The sequence below is a fragment of the Passer montanus genome, unplaced genomic scaffold, assembly GCF_014805655.1.
Source record: "Passer montanus isolate IOZ18808 unplaced genomic scaffold, ASM1480565v1 scaffold36, whole genome shotgun sequence".
NCBI classification, from domain to species: domain Eukaryota; kingdom Metazoa; phylum Chordata; class Aves; order Passeriformes; family Passeridae; genus Passer; species Passer montanus.
This window is the reverse complement of record NW_024368374.1, coordinates 1,224,782-1,239,897: the sequence shown is the minus strand read 5'-3', so window position 1 is coordinate 1,239,897 and position 15,116 is coordinate 1,224,782. Positions and strand designations below refer to the sequence as shown.

Sequence of the window (15,116 nt, the reverse complement as noted above, 5' to 3'; positions counted from 1 at the left end):
AGAGCTAGGAACAACAGTAAAAATCATCTCAAAGGAGCAGTAGAGAGTGGAGAAAATGGATCTTGGTATAGAGGACATGCTATTTATGGAGGTCAATATGCATCAGCGACATAACATTTCAGGGCTATTCAGCTATAAACACATTCTCATGAGTCGTGCAGGGTTTTAAGGAAGGGATCAAAAGATGAGCACACACAATGAGTGTGTGTGAATGCTTCTCACTAACAGACTGCTTTTCTGCTTTGACCACCGAGAGGTGTGCTGCAATCAGGGCAAAGACAAACTGGCAAATGGGATTTAACACTTCACAAGGAAAAACTAAATCAATACACTTGAGTCCTGAAAAATGCCATCCTTTGCAAGAATTTTTAGAAGTGTCAAGAAACTTAGAAGCCAGCTAGTCACCTGGACAGACTAAAATTCACTCCCCATACACTTCTGGACCAGCCCAAATTTTGCAAATGTTTCGCTGCAGGTAAATACCAGTTTGGATACAGACAATGTGTTAAAACCAAGTTAAGGTCTCCTGGAATGTGTACGGCATAAGAGGTCTACCCTTGTGCACAAACCTGCTCTTCAGACATGCTTATGTCAATAGGCAATTTCTTAAAAATATTTTGCTTGCTTATGGGGACAAGATATTAGACTTTCAGAGCTTAAATGCCTAACTCTATTTGAATCTCACTTCTAAATCTATCTCAATCCCTTTGGTAACCCTTTGGTTATTTGAAAAGCAGGGTAATAATTTGTCACACCAGAGTCTTCTATGTGTTTTTCAGAAATCTTATTTACTTCTAAAATCACATTTTCTGGATATTTTCTTGCTTCTGTGTCTGCTGTTCTTAAATTGCTACCATACCATGCTTCCAATCATCTGGTCACCTCAGCAAAACTGCTTCATTCACTTGCCCAAAAGCAAATAACATTGTAAATCACCTTTTCTGAATTTCTGCCAATATATTTTAGACAATACATAGAACAGTTCTCCCACAAAAAGTTTCCATTTCTCTTCAATCTCAATAAGGTGGATGTTTATATGTCTCCACACCCTTTGTAGTTTTAGTCTGTGTTGGCACTGGAAGCTCCAGAGAACCTGAAAAGAGAAAATTACTTCTTGCATGTCACACAGATTTTGCAATGTTTGTTAAAATATTTATTACTTCTTATTTGAAGTAATACTGTCCAGACCTTGAAATACTAAAACAGTTATTCTGAATACTGGATTTCAGTAAGTATGCAGTGCTCCATGTTTCAAAAATATTATACTCTCTAGATACAGCCACTTGACTTATAAGCGTTTCAAATTTTGAAATTATTTTGTTTTCTTTAGAAATTTATGGGCATTTTATGGGTGCCCTGCTAGTTCTGTGAGGTCCAAAAAACAAAGCAGAAGCAAGGAAGGAACTATGTTTTTTGGTGCTGAAATTTTATGTAGACCATAAAATAAAGCTGAAGGTAAAATGTTGCCAAAAAAAAAGAAAAATAGGGAGAATAAACATGATGGGAAAAACAAACAAACAAAAACAACAATAACAACAACAACAAAAACCAAACAGGAATCCTGGAAGAACAGTAAAAAAGAATGAGAAAGGAAAATGGAGAAACTGAGAAAGGAAAATGGAGAAACCATAGAATCTAAGGAATTTTAACGTACAGGAAAGATTCAATTGATTTTTAATAGCTTTTAACTTGAAAAATTGCATGCAAATTAGGAAGCATGCCCCAGATTCACCAGTGACATAATTCCACAAGGACAATTATAACAGATAAGTGTAAATAGTGTTCAGTTAATTGGAATTAATGGATATAACGAAGTAAATAGATAAGGTAAAATATACATATATAAACACAAAATGTGATTTTTGCTATAAAACACAAAATGTGTTTTGATAATAACAGATAGTAGTTGATAGGCATGTTCTGAAGAGGGAGGGGTGGGTAGAAATGAAAAAAAGGGAAAGCAATAGACCACTTTTTCCAGGCAGACCAGAACTGCCTACTCTGTGTGCACAAGAGAGCACTGCAGCTTTATAGAGGAGAGGCACAAGATATCATGCCAGCATACTGGTCCTGGTTAGTGCATAGAGAATTCATGTCATGTCCTGCTCCTCCTTGCCTTCACTCCTGCAGCATTGGCCAAAAAGATAAAGGGGAGTGGCAGTCGTGGGTTGTTGCTGTTCATGGTTGTGAAAATAAAAGAGTTCACTTCCTGGCAGCTGATTCTGCTCTGCAAGCACAACATAAAAATTTCTTAAAAGGAAGAAAGAAATGCTCTGAAGAGCATCCTGGAGCAATACAATAGTGAGATAAATAAAAGAACTTTGAGGCAAGAATTTTCATTCTGTAGGTTTGAAGAGGAAGCAGTATTTATATAAACATTTCTCTTGGAGCAGGGAGAAGATGAGAAATGCAGAAAATTTCAGCCTTAACTGCAGCTGAACAGCTGGTACTGACAGTGATTTTACTGTATAGGACTGTAATGACTGTGTCAGACCTTATCAGAACTATTTCATTATTTCAGGTCCTGAGATTGTCCCTTAGAGCAGGAACCATTTCTCACTACAGCCTGCCACTTTCATATTGGCTTTGGTTTTTAGACACAGTTTATGTCTCTATAAAACCATGCAACTTGTACCATCATTTACATCTCTATAGAGGGCTACACATGCCAAAAACCCCAGATGATCCTGACAAGACATACTTTTTTCCTTCACTGTCACTATATGGGAAAGATACCAGGCAAGTACAATCATCACAGTGTCCCTGAGCATATCAGCTACATTCACTGAATCCTGAAGGGAGGTACATCCCTTAAGTCTATTTGCAATCTGACCATGCTGCCAAGCAGTAGCCAAGTATGAAATGAATGTGCTTCCCATTTTTAAGGTACACAAGCACTTTAGGAGCAGCTAAGGCTACCTTTCTCTTTCCAGACAGTTGGCTGATTTGATCAGATGAAATTTTCAAAAAGTGACTTCAGATCAGAGTTGAATTGAACCATTTAAACCTATGTTTCTTTTCCACCTAGCTATATCTGAAACTCCTGATCCTCCCAGATAAATTCACACAGAAATTTGAGTGTCTAATTGTGACTTAATGTATCTAATTAGAGTGCCTAGAGTTACTGAACTACACATTCCACACTCAGATGCTCTCTTGTGTTGGAAATGCCTCATATCTCTAGAGTATCTACATTTATGAGACAGTCACAGGTACACCTCTGTAGGCATCTATAAATTGTCATATGTATTTGACCAGACACAGATCTTGCTGAGTGCTTCAGAGCCCTTGGTGTCTCCTACACTTAGGAAGACTTCTCATCAATTCCCTGGGGGAATAGTGCATTGAATCTAATGAATCAGTTGGGCCGAAAAGAGAAAAAGAAATGATTGATTTTTCACTTGGTGGGTCAGGCTCTCATATGGGATATGGGAAATCAGATTCTTTTATGTGTTGTGGGGTTTGGTGGTCTGTGTGGTCTTTTTGTATATGCAATTTTTATTTTTTTTTAGATAGACTAAATGAATAGAATTAGAAGATTATTACATTTCTCTGTCAACTGTTGCTTTCTGGCATTTTGGGTTTTTAACCTGGACTGTAGGAAACCTGGATTTATGTTTCTGTTCAAAGCTATGCCACTGGGACTACAAGATAAGGCACAGCCTTGTCCCAGTGACTACTGTATTGACTATCCATAGATGTCAGGGAAGTCTGTGCCTGCCTCCCAGGAGAGGGGCTGGCCATAAGTACTTAATTCTAGAAAGTTCATAGCTGACAATCTGATATCAGAGGGATTTCCAATGGGAAATCACTGCCTCCCTGTGTTCTGGAATATGATGTCTGACCATGTTCAACTCTTGAGAGCTAAGGTCCCCTCTCTATTTTCAGATTCTCAAAGTAACTAGCCTGCTCAAGCAGCTGAATCCTGCTTATCTACTTTTTTTTAAGATTATCTCTCGTCATTGTAGGCAGAAAATGCTTGGGGAGCTGCAGGAATGGGGAGGATGCAGCATATTTTTCAAAAGAACCTATTGAAATTGTGGAGTTGTGGCTCTGTACTTAACTATAATAAACAATTTATTTTCCAAAATAAATTAAGATAATCTAAATAGCTCCCATTTTGTTCCTTCTGATTGACAATCTTACCCTCAAAGCACAAGGCCATATTTTAATGTTATCAGTGAAATGTACTTCAACACTTGGCAGAAGTCAGCAGTCTGTTTCAGAAGAGGGATTTGCCTCTCCCAAGAGCACAGCAGGGAGGCTGTGGCCAGCTCCCTCACTTCGAGTTTAAAGAACAAGCAGAAGGCTTCAATCACAAGGATGAACTTAAAAGGATATCCAGTTAGGTGTACAGTGCAGGTGTTTCATTTCCATGTAACAGAGGCAAAGACAGTGTTTCAAGAGTGACATTTCCTTGCCCAAGGGTGGGTTTCTCTGTGCAGCAAACCCTTAACGTGTGTCCCTCCCATAACCAGGCTCACCAGAACTGCACTGCAGCCAGCAAATTATTTCCTAGTACATTCAGATTCATATTCAAATCTGAATCTTTTGTCTTTGATCAAAACAAAACAAATAAAAACTGCAAACAAACAGAAACAATTGCTGCTGTTTTTTCTGTTAGGGTTAATAGTATTATCTGCTACCCTAACTTTCATATATTAAAGAAAAAGAAATTGCATCATGCTAACCAGCATCGAATTCAGTACAGAATTTGTCTCATTAGAACTACATTTAAAGGTTTAGTGAAGCTATTAGCGGTTATTTTTCTGGTGCCTGTAAAAATATCTTTTTTTGTGGAAAAAAAACAACTAAAGTTGTGTAGTTTTAATTATCATCTCCTCTATCATAAGAACACCGAAGAAGGGAAATGTAACACTAAAAGTAATGAAAAAGCATCAGTGTTTGGATAATATTGCAGAAGAAATCAAATATTGTGAAGCATGGAATTACACATCAGAAATCTCATATAAATTTAAATGAAAAGTTCTAATGGGAAGCCATTTAATCTAATGAAAACATATGAATTTGCAAAGGACAATGTCTCTCATTTAAACTATGAAATTTGATAAAATGATCCCAGAAAGGTTTAGGTCTAATTATATTTTCAAAAAAATAACAGTTGACAGAGAAATGTAATAATCTTCTTGAAGAGAACTAACAGAAAAAATTAATTACACCAAAATGCTACAGCAGGGAAAATGAGGCTGATATGCCTTGTTTACCAGTGTAGAAACACATTCAGCAAAGCAGCTACTGAAACATGAAACTTGTTTTATCAGTATTTTTTCATCAGTATATCAAATGTTCAAGTGACTGCTATTTGAAATATCCTTTCTTCAAGACTCATTGAGTGTGACTACCTACAATGAATCCAAGACATAACTGTATAAACCAATGAACATTAAAGGACTTCCCTCAGATACACTTCTTTCAGTGATAAATACTCATTAGTTAATTAAATAATTAGACATTTTGGCAAGTGATCTGGCACTATATCTCCTGTTAATGGCAGAGATAAATGAAAGAGTTTATGCTTGTATAGTTCTATATATTTAGATTCTAGGCTTTCTGGCAAGATGAACAACCTGTTTCAAAATTGTTACTCTTTTGTTAGCCTGTCTTCTTAATAAAATGAAGCCAATAGATGATAATGCCTGATTATACTTAAATTTTTAATTATTGATTTGTTTCTAATCAATAAAGACTGGGAAAGTGAAGAGTTCTGCATTCATATTGTACTGATTAGGTGAATGTCTCCCCTTCAAAAAATGTGAAATTATAATTTTCCTTCTATAAAAGGAAAACAGTGCTCCCATTTAAATTTATCATGTACTAGTTGAGTTCAGATTTTAGCACATATTTTTATGCTAACTACACTACTTCCTAATATGATCAAATATATGTTGTCTGCCCCCAATCTGGTATTATTTTTAAATGTGAAGGGAATGTCTGGGTGTTAACCAAATTTGAAAAAGCACAGGCATTATCCTCTGCTGTTCTCTAAATCATCTTGGTGCTAATTTTGACTTCAAGCAGACTTACGATAAAAGTAACTATATAAGTTTTAAGTATCAAAGAATATTCTAGACTTATTCTGTTTGAATTATACCCCAGGTCTTGAAGAAAGTTTTAAAGGCTTAGCTCATTGGAAGTCATTATGCTTTTCATGGGCAGTCAGAACAAATGTTATTAAAATGAATATCTCAGTAAGATTCAATTATTTATCACAGGTTTTGCTTATAATGATACCACTTTCCTTTTTTTAACATTCTGACAAAAATTGTATGAAATAATAGTTATTCACAAGCTAGTATTATTCAACCTCAGCAAAGAAAAAACTTTTCTTTGCCTCACAGATTTTTTTCTGAGGGACACAGTGCCCTTCCACGGAGGAGGTGGAGGGGCAGTGGAGATCTTCCAAGCCACCAGTAGAATTATGGAATGACCTGGGACACACTTAGAGGTGATAGAAACAAAGTAATATTAGGCATTCCGTACACTTTCTTGTAAAGCAGAAACTGGATTAAAAAGCAAACCTTAAGGAAATAATCTACCCTGCAGGGAGGGTCAGGAAGGAGATTTGTTTGCAATTCATCTTTTAATTTCTCATTTTTAACAGATCTGACTTTTGCTATTAGCTACCTCATACCTGTCTGTTTGTGTCATAATAAAACCTAGTTTTACAGAAACAAAGGTATAATGGTTTAATGAATATTGCAGGAGAAGGACTGAGGCCATGCTATGTCTGAGCTTCAGACAGCTTAAGTTCCTTACACCATCCACAATGTTACCTGTCCTCTGTTATGCATACCTCCAGGTTTTTATAAATATTCTTCCACAATTTTTTCCCATGTAGGTCTTGTCTCAACAAACTGACCAGTGGAGGGCACTCTAAAAACTTGGCAGGCTACATGTACCCTAAATATTATATCATTAAATAATAATTGTAAAGGACAATCAAATATACAGAGAGGAGACTGACAGCCAGGTGCTATGTAGGGTGGCTGCTTCTCTACTGAGAGAGCTACTCTTAGTAGCATAGTTTTAATATATTCACATCATGTCCCAGAGCTAAATTTAATTCCCTGGTAACCATGTATTTAGCAGTGTAGAAATAATTATTAAATCTTAGAGATCCACCAGAGGTCTTTTGACGAATTGGACAACTACGGCTAACCAGCATAAGCTTTTTTCTTTTTAAAAGCCAAATATGATTAGCTTGGTTTCAAGACACTTCTGTTGCAAAATTTTTGGAAGTCTGTTTTCAACATTTGATTCATAAAAAACAATAAACTATTTGGCTTCTCTTATTAAATGATATAAATAAATTTATGCATTGATTTGGAATCTTTTATGTAGGGGAAAATTTGTATTTCATTTCCTTTATTTCTGTTCACTTTTAATCTGAACATTATTCTGTTATAGGTCAAGAGCAGCAATGCAATACTGTCCACTACTGCATATTATTCCTTTAATATTCTGTTTTCAAGTTTTAAAATATTAGGACAAATAAAATTTAAATTTTGTCCTAGAAAAAATCGAAACATCTCAATTTCTAGATGAATGCCCTCTTTCCATGACAAGAAATGGATGTGTCCAACATCCACAGAAATGGGCAGAAGTCTTGCAGTTCCTATTGGGATGATCTGAACCAATCACAGGAGAGCGGTGCTTCAAAAAATGAACTTTAGCACAGAAGAATTAATCTCCCAAGTCTCTTTCTACAGCTGATGGAGAGATGGAAGCATCTCCACAGGCAATTCAGAAGAGGATTCAATAATCCTCAGAAGAGGAATAATACTGAGTCTAATTTTAGATTTTTCCTTGCCCTCCGGGGAACCCATCTCTCCCTATTGAACACCTTGAACTTGGGGACATTAGCAACCCAGGACATAGACAGTCTTCACATTTATACCCCTAAGGTTGGACTGTTTCATCATAACACAGACATAAGCTGATCTAAAGCATATGCTCAAATAATGGTATCTGCAGCAGTTGTCTTGACTTATTTCTACATATCAATTTTTATAATCTGAAACATCAAGTATTTCTATTGTTTTGACCTCAGCCATCAGTAATAAACAATAATTAAAGTAATATTAATATACTAAGATGCAATTTTATAGTAATGTTGTATATCTATATGTATGCAAACTTTAAATTTTGGGAGGAAGAAAACCTTTTTAACAAGTTTTGGAAACCTGTCACTTAAAAGTGACTTTTCCTTAATCAAAGAGATTTAAATAAAAATTTTGGCTTCCCCAAGGCAGGATTTGGTGGGTAAGTTCAATAAAATAAAAAATCCAAGTAATTCTGCTTTTACATGATTTCCCCTTTTGATTATTTCATGCTCTACATGAGACTGTGACAATTCACGAATTTTGACAGCACTGTAACAGTAATAACCCCACCTCTCCATGACAGAGACCTTAGTGTTGGAAATTCATTTGTAACAAAGTGAAAACTCTGTTTTCTTTCCACTCCAGCAGATAAAAACCGAATGTTTGATTTAGGCTGTGTATAGCACATAGTACCATGAGCATTTTATCCCAATTGCATTCTCACTGCTCTCTGCCAATGACAAAGCAAAAGGCATCCAATACAACTGTTCTTATGAAACACCCTAATTAGATGTGAAAAAAAAATAAAAATACTCTAACCAATATTTGTGTAAGTTGATCCAGCCTTGTTCCACAGAGTGCATTTTTGGGACTCTGCCTTGGCTGCAGCGTCAGCCATGCCCTGTGGTTAGTGAGCTAGGGAGGTCTGGAACTGGCTGTGTCCAATACAGGGCAGCCCCAGCCACCACCCACAAAGACCACCCTGCAGCCCCCACTTCCCCTGCCTGGGAACCTGCTCTGAGTGCAACCACATGCCTTAAAACTATAACAAAATTTTCCTTTCCTTGGTGTCATCTTAGCCGCACTAACACCCATGACAAAACTTCTATTGTACTATTTTTGACTTCTATTGTACTATTTTAACTTCTAAGTACTATTTTTATCCATTGCATTTGGTTTTGCTTAGTCAAAACAAACTTGTTCAACGATTTTGAAGTTCCCATACAAAGGGGAGGACTTAGAAACTTCCTTTCTTATAAACTTCCTTTCTGCCAAAGCCCTCATTTTTTCTGCACTTATAACTGTGACTGAAAGAATGGAAATCCTTGAACTGTTCATCCTTACTCTCTCTTGTTTGTAATTCCTTTTTCCTCAGCTTTTAAAGAAATATTCTTATCAATCTAAGTTTGTTAAGTAAAATTTAATGAAATTTAATTTGGATGCTTTGTAAAAATCCAATTTTACCACAGCTAAACTGTGCATCTTTTGAGCAATTCTATGCAATTTTTTTTCTTTCCTAGCTAAGTGAGTCCCTTTTATTACAAGGATGTCCATTGCTCTAGAATTTGGTTGGCCTTTTTGGTTTTCACTTTTCACAGTTTTAGCAGAAGTTCAAACTAAGAAACAGTGATTCCAGAGTTGGGGGAGTTTCATGGCAGTAGTATTCGACACCTTGGAGCCCAAAACCAGTAACCCCTGAGGGAAGAGCTGATGAGCACAGACAAGTGCAAAAGCATAGTTGATAGAAACCATCAAGATCAAAAGGAAGAAGAAAATATTTGAGCACTTCCTTTACCAAGCTACCAGTGACTTCAGTCAATGGAATGGATAAAGGTGAAATTCCTTTGGAAAAGATGAAGGAAAAAGCTGAAGGAGAAAGCTAGATTATTCATGTTCTGCACACAACTAATTTCCCACGATAATGCAATTCGATCTGTAGGCAGATAGACCAATACAATAGGAAATAAAATAAAGAATATTCTTTTACATTATGAGTATGACTAAATTCTGTTAAAGCAAAGATGATGACAGAAATCTGTGAGGCTGTATTGGATAATGTTTAATTACTTGTATCACGACTGGTTGTTCTACTGTCTTTTGTTTGAATAACTCTACAATGAATAATTTTATGTTACTTAAAATAAATTAACAATGGTTGCCATTGATAGAAAAATTGATTGAGAACAGAACAACTACTAGTCATTCTTTGGACTTTCCAGAGGACCTAATCTGGTAAAATGTATCATGGGTGCTCAAATAGGGATTTTTGAGACAGATTGAAGGACAACACACAGGAGGCACTTTACCTTTAATGAACACACACAGCATTGACAACCTGCCATGTAACAGATGTAGAGCACACAACCAAAACTTAGAGACGCTATCCCAAGGAGAACGAGTCACCATATTTTTTTGTCCTTTTGATGTACAGCTGTGATTAGATAGGCTACATTCATTTTATGTGACAAAGGCTGCATTATGTTTGTATTTGTTCTGGAGAAACATTCAAACTTTTGCAGGTATCATTCTGTGCCTTTTAGTGCTTTGTATATAAAAACCAGTTTATGTTTTTACAAATGAAACCAAGATGTGAGCTAAAGGCAACATGCAGTTTATTTTAAGCAACTAAAATGCTTTTTGTGCACTGAATTTTCCAAATAACAAGAGTAACAGGAACAATCCTCACTTAAATGATTTAATTTCTTTTGTGTCTGTGTAGCACAGGTCACTTGGAAACCAGAATAATGTACTCATTTTGTGATGCACCAGCTTCCCTGCAATCTGTAGTCTGACATCACACCCAGGAAGGAACCTCAATTAGACACAATGAAATAATTTGGATAAATAAAGGAATTTTATACTGGTCAAATTTAAGAGTCACATGAATGAATACTTGAGATTATAGAATGAATGTTTATTAAAAATACTGTATGATTACGATTTTATATATCTGTGATAAATTTTAAAATAATTTAGAATTAAACTTTGTTAGGTTTAGAAGGTTTTCTTCCTCCCACATATATTCAGATACTGAGTCACACTTCCTTGTGTCTACAACTAGGTTATTGGATCAATTAGACAGAACTTTCATGTCTAGTTGCTAATTATTCTTGATTATATTTCATATATTTCTATTGTATATGAGCAGTTCTCAGGAGTCATAATCCCTTTTACTACATTACCATTGTAATTTAATATACACAGTAGCCTTTTATAATCATAGGAGAAGGGAAAAAAATGTAAATAATGAGAAATATCTCAAGAGTTTTCTTTTTGAAGAAAAGATTGCAGAGACTTTTTTTCCCAACCATAATATAACTTAGAAGAAAACTTTTTGTGTTAACAGATGTGTAGCCCAGATCTCCTTGCCTATCCTGAATTGAGGCTCCAGTATTTAATACTACAGCTTAAGGACACAATTGGTTTGAATTCTTGAAAATCTTTGAGCAGTAACAGTTTACAGACTCTTTACACAAGGTGCAGCAATTTGATTTTCAAACAGCTTGGCACTTTGTCTCATTACCCTTCTGTCACTAAAATTTACCACAGATGACAAAAAAATTGCCTCATATACAAAAAGTGTGAATTCGGTATAATATACATAATTCAGATTAATTGAAATTTTAACAACCTAATTTTCAAGCAGTTGGATGAGGACTTTACTATCTTCCTTATCAAATTATATCACACCCATTGTTTTGTACCCTAGTTAAAATTATCCAGAGATTATATTCATTACACAGCATTTTGTGTGATTTGCTTTTCTAAGACAAACAATTCTGACAAAGACAGAAAAATTTTACAAATCAAATAGAGCAATGACCAGTGCTGTCATGGCACTGTGACAAAGTGCAGGAAATGTAACACAGCAGTTTCCCAGCTGCTCCATTTCTGGTGTCACTGTCTTCCTTCCACTGGCGAAAAACTAGATTCACAACTACTTAGCTGGTAGCAGAGGAATCTGTGCTATGATCTTTCAGGAACTACTTACACATAGTATAGATAAAACATATTTCACCCAAAACAAGCATTGAACACTGGAACATAAACTCTCCTTATGTGTTGATAAACTGTCTTTTAATATTTTTTTTTTTAATAAACCATCAGAGAATCATTCTTAATCTTTCTTTTGGTAAGATAAATAACCTTAATATCAGGAGTTTTTCACTTTGCAATGGCCTTTAGCTGTGTTTATTCAGTCCAGTGGTACTTCCCTGACTCCCCACTTGTTTATCTTCGAGACTTCTTTGAGAGGACATTTGAGAATTGACTTACATAATAACAAGAAACAGTAGACGTATTTTATCAATGGTAGTCCTGGTTTCTATTTTGTATGAACTACCCTAGACTACGGAGAACCATTTCTGACTTTCAATTTTTCCTGAATTTATAATAGTTAAGGAACCAGATATCCATTTTACTGTGTAATTTGACAATCTGGAGTTTGTAAATTAGTTCTCTTTGCATAACTGCTGAGGAGCACGGATTTGTAGATGCTACTCTTTCCCAAGTTTGTTAATATAAACACTGGTTACTATACTTCCTTTTTTTCCCCTCCCAAAGTTATGTCTGACTCAGAAAGAGTTACAAATAAGAACTGTCTTTTGGGGTTTTATAAGAAAAAGTGCTCCTCCCCTTACTATTTTGCCTCAATTATATTTCCTAAAAGATGCATAAATGGTGATTTTAAAATTCCAGTCATGTGAACCATCCCCTCAGGTTTCTGTTATACCAACGAGGTTGTGTTTATGCTCATAAATAAGCAATTCCAATTATGCTTGTTTATTACCCAAGCTCCTATCATTGGTGTATAGGCAATTAAAGATTAAAGAATTTCTTCTCTCATCGTCCTTTGGTGTCTTGATTAATTTTGTTCTCAGCATCACAATTCTGTACTGAAAGTTCATGTGTTTTCTCTTTTCACCCTTCTCTTTTATTTGATGCCATCCTAACCACTGCAGTATACTTCTTTGGTAGCTGCCTCAGTGATGTTTTCTAAGGAACTTTAAAAGGTTTTTAGGACTTCCTAATGCCTATGGTGAAATTAATTCTCAGAACTGATTGCCATTTTATTAGCACAGTAATTCCTTAAAAGAAATCCATAGCTGATTGGCAGGCAGCAATGCAATGCCTCTTTGACTTTATTTTTTAAGGAAGCAAACAATCTACATCATTGTACATACTGTGCCACATTTCCCAGCTTATCCATCAGGAAAACTTCTAGTACTACAAAATACTTACTCGTATCAAGTCATCCACTTGAAGTTGTCATATATATTAACTTTTAACTAGAGTGCTGCTGGACTATGCCAGGGCAGACTGAATCAAATGTCACTTCATATAAGCAAAATTATGCTCAAACTGCTATCACATCAAAGCAAAGTAAATTGTGGTGTGATAGTATGAATTCCTTTTGCCAAGCTGTCATGCACAAGAAGTGGAACAATTCACAAAAACAATTATGTTCATAGGCAGTCATTCTTAAGTGTGCCATTTCTTAAGAAAGTTTTATGAATAATTAAAGTAGTAACTTTAATTAGTGTTTAAATGATCAAAAAGATAATTCTGCTTAAATAATGATGTGATTTTACTAGCAACTGTTTTACTACCATGAAAATTATTGAAATAGAAAACTTCCCAAGACAACAAAACAAACTTGAAGAAATACAGATGCCACTATATTTTTCTGCAGGTAAACTTGATTGCTTTTGTCATGCAAGCAGAGTTACAGCACATCTTTTGTGAGTACACAAGGATCTTAATAAATCTCAGTTATGTCTTTCACAGGTAACAGATATTCCTTAGACTGACATGTATGTCTTTCTTCAACTTCCTTAAAAGTCAGCAAAATATCTTGTGTTGCTAATATTTGGCAGAGGAAAATTTCCATACCAATGGCACTCTTCCAGACCTCTGACAAGAGGTTGTGATTAATATTTTGCAGCTATCATAACCACAGGCTTATGATAAAAAAAATCCTGTATCATGGAATTCAGTGGAAGTTTTTCTCCTGACTTCACACATTATCTCCATCCTAAAAAGGTGTGATTTGGTTGCCTAACTGGAGTTAAACAATATCACTTTTGGCATGCTTTCACAATGCACCAGATCATCTGTCACTCCAGAAGAAAGGCACTGAACCCCACCGTGTCAGATCTGTCAGCCCCACATGAATGTATGAAATACAGAAAACCTGAAACAGCACCACATGCATGTGTTAAGGCCACTGAATTGTACCCAAAGCAATTCTTTACTTGGGAGTTACATATACGTGATATGGAAGATGAAAATCAATACAATTTTATATACTTTTTTTTAACATGACTTAAGCATTCTTAGATTCTGTGAACTTGTCATTCAACCAGGCTTTCTTTTAAGTAGCAATGCCTTAGCTAAAGAAAACAGGAAATTGAAAATCTGAAGGAAGAGATACTAACAGGTCTCAATTTTAATTTTCATGGGAATTAATTTATAATATTTTTTCTAAATTTGTTACTAAAAAAATTAATTTGTTTCTACCTGCCTCTAAATCATCTTTCTCTATTTTCCTGCCTTCTCAGACTTTAACATGGTGAGTGAAAGTGTAGGTGACGACTTTAGCATGAAATGACTTGCTCCCCACTGACTGTACCGAACAATTTCCATAATGGGAGATGAACACCAAGCTACTGGGCAGGCTGAGCAGTCTTAGACACAGCCTGGAACAGAATTCTTCTTTCAGCTGCTGACACACAGATGTTTAAGTCCACTGAAACAACCAGAATATCTGAGAGCTCATACAAAACACAACACTCAAAGTCTGTGCCTGCTGGAGGGCAGGCAAGGCACCATAAGGCATCTCAGCTGGCCCTAGAGGTATTTGTTTAGGCAACTTGGGCCCTTTCTGAGAAGCTGGGACTAAAAATATTGCCAGATCTTTCCAGGCAGAGAAGAGTCTAGATTTTTGTCCCATGATTATTATGGTTGATTCTAAATAAAACTGTATATCTTTTGTCAGTCCAGTTAGCTCTCAATATATTATAAAAGTATGCAGCTGACAAACAAGCTGCATAGGACTTTACACTAAACTTTTGTAACAGTGAAATTCTGAAAACAATGAATGTTTTCTAATAGACTTACTGTTGTTTAGATTTACAGGGAAGTAGGTTTCCAAAACACAGTAAAGCTTTTCCTTTCATGAGTAAAAATATGTACTTGTGAATTGCAATGATTCCTGCAAAGATTAATTTGGAGCAAGAAGTGATTATCAATAAAAGGATGGCAATATCAATA

At 35.6% G+C, this 15,116-nt stretch overlaps 1 long non-coding RNA gene across 18 annotated transcripts in view; it reads right to left on the bottom strand.

Annotated features, from left to right (window-relative positions):
- Positions 1–769: 769 nt before the first annotated feature.
- Positions 770–15,116, bottom strand: part of LOC120505787 — an 87,775-nt gene continuing 73,428 nt past the window's right edge. For all 18 annotated transcript variants that reach the window (XR_005628311.1, XR_005628321.1, XR_005628315.1 and 15 more), the window contains one exon: positions 770–1,093. This is a non-coding gene — a long non-coding RNA (uncharacterized LOC120505787). The remainder of the gene's footprint in view (positions 1,094–15,116) is intronic.